This window comes from Lissotriton helveticus, chromosome 8 (assembly GCF_964261635.1).
Source record: "Lissotriton helveticus chromosome 8, aLisHel1.1, whole genome shotgun sequence".
Taxonomy (NCBI): domain Eukaryota; kingdom Metazoa; phylum Chordata; class Amphibia; order Caudata; family Salamandridae; genus Lissotriton; species Lissotriton helveticus.
Window position 1 is genome coordinate 1,185,633,884 of NC_136069.1, and position 2,624 is coordinate 1,185,636,507.

The window sequence follows — 2,624 nt, forward strand, 5'->3', positions numbered from 1 at the left end:
GCCGAATAAACCCATTCTTTAACATCTCATCCAAATACTGCCGTAGATGTTTCTCCTCCGGCTCCGACAACGCATGCCCCCGGAACCAAATCAATACGGCAATCAAAAGCCCTGTGTGGTGGCAATACACACGCCTGATCCTTATCAAACACCTCCTTATATGCCACAAACGAAGGAGGCAAACCGTTCTGATCGCAACCACTCGCTGCACAAGACAACGGAGACACCCTATCAGTCGCCTCACAATAACAGTGAAGAAGACAATACTCCGAATCAAGCGTAACCAGCCTCCGCGCCCAATCGATTCTGGGATTATGGGCCTGTAACCAGGGTACCCCGAGTACCACCCCAAATGCTGGTGCGGCAATCAGATCGAAACAGACCGTCTCAGAATGCCCATTATCAAATGTCATCAACAAAGGTTCGGTTTGTCGTACAATCGACCCAGAGGTTAGCTCCGTGCCGTCAATAGCCCTCACGGGTTCAGGTTGTTTCTTCATCACACAGGGAACCATCAACGACTCAGCCAACCCAATGTCCATAAAGTTCCCTGTGGCCCCACAATCCAATAATACCGACAAGGAAGCTCTACCACAAGATGAGTAAGCAAAGCAAGCCGATACCGTGAAATGATGCGGGACTCTTTGAACCGCCCCTTGTACGTCATATGGGTTACAAAAACCTCTTTCATGGACTAAAGGACTCTCACAATCCCTTCCCACGAAAGCCACAGCCTTATTCTCCGGGATCCGGGACGGTTTCACTGGACACTCTCGAGCAAAGTGTCCACCCCTCCCACAATACAAACACAACTGCAACAATCGCCTTCGCTCCTTTTCCTCCTTGGATAAGGGACCCCGCACCCCACCCAAAGGCATAGGTTCAGGATCTGTTTTCACGCCCCCATTCTCAGATGTTTCTCTCTTGGTTACAGTTGTCCTTGGGGGTTGAAACCTGATCTTTTCCCCTTTTCTTTCACTCATACGATGGTTGAGTTTGACAACCAAATCAATGAACTCAACACAATCTTCAGGGGGGTCTACAACCTGAGAGACTATATCTTTTAAGTCCTCGCACAAGCCCTGATAAAACAAAGAGGTTCTTTTTGCCATGGGCCATTGTGTCTCTGCTACTAGGCGATTGAAAGTAGCCACATAACCCAAAAGATCCTGCTTACCCTGCCGTAGCTTTAACAATTCAACATCGCTTGCCTGCATAAAAGCATGCTTAGCAAACAGACTATGCATCTGGTTCTTAAAGGCCGGGAAACTATTCAACACAGCGTCATTGTTTTCCACTAAGGGGACCGCCCAACTAGCTGCAGTACCCGAAAGATATGAGATCACAAACGCTACTTTAATAGTGTCGTCAGGAAAAGCGGTTGGTCGACACACGAAGTGCAAATGGCACTGGTTCATAAATATAGCATATCTGCTACTATCCCCGGAAAACCTCTCTGGAGCTGCTAGAGGCATCGGCACGGGAGTGTTCACTGTAACGGACAAAGGAGAAGGAGACCCACTCTGCCCCCCACTCCTCTCATATTTAAATGTGGCTGGTTGAATCAATGGGGGCTTAGCCTTAACTGAGGGATCCCTCCCTCTTCTCTTAGTGCTTTCCTTCACCTCACTCAGTGTCCCCCGTAACTCCTGATTCTCCTGACGCAGGGATTGGACTTCACCCTGTATGTGCGCTAAAGCCTGCATGATTTCCTGCATCGAAGAAGCCCTCCCTGCTGCCTCCTCAACCATTCTTCACTCGGGCGGTGTGTTAATTCGTGGGCTTGGTTTTCTGTTCCAATGCCGACCGGCCCAACACCGCAGGAGTGAAGAACGTCCCAATCCTCTACCCTCACCGTGATCCCCAACACCCGCAATCAAAACGGATGGTGGAGAACACGAAACCGGGAGAAGGTGGGTAACAAAACAAGGGAACCCAAGGTCTTGGGGAACACAACTCGTCTCCTCTGGCTTCTCGGCAGCTGACAGCTTGACACAGACGAGACCGCTAAAATGAAAGAAGGAGACAAGATTAAACACACCCCTACTACTATTACCAGTGCCAAGTACACACACGAACCACCGACCTCCCTGCTTACCCCAGATAACAAACGGGAGTGGCTTGATACGAAACAGGAATTCTTCCACTGCAATCGTATAGGTTGTTTCTTGCGTAACCCCAGACCAACCACGCCCCCTCGGGAAACACCGAGAATGACAAAGGGGGTGGAATTCACATTTCTTAGGACAAAAAAGGACAGGGGAAAAAATGGTATCAAAGGGAATACGAAAGACACCCAAAAAACCCCTGGAATCTAAAAAAGAACACGAAGGTAGCGCAAAAACGGCCGTTATTCAGCTCCTTCGTGAAACCACCCAAACACTGCGTATAACAAGATGGTTTGGATACAAAAAGGGATAATAACAGGACGTTAAAACTCAAAGGAAACGCAGCCGCGAATCCCAGAACGTCACCGAAGATCAAAAACAGGTCCCCAATAAAGGGTTCAGAAATGCCCAAGGGAATAGGAAAACAAGGGAGCAGGGGAAAAAGGGGATCAAAACCCAGCACTAGAAAAGACCGCTGGAACGGAGCTCGTGGGAAGGGAAACAAGGTAGAACCAC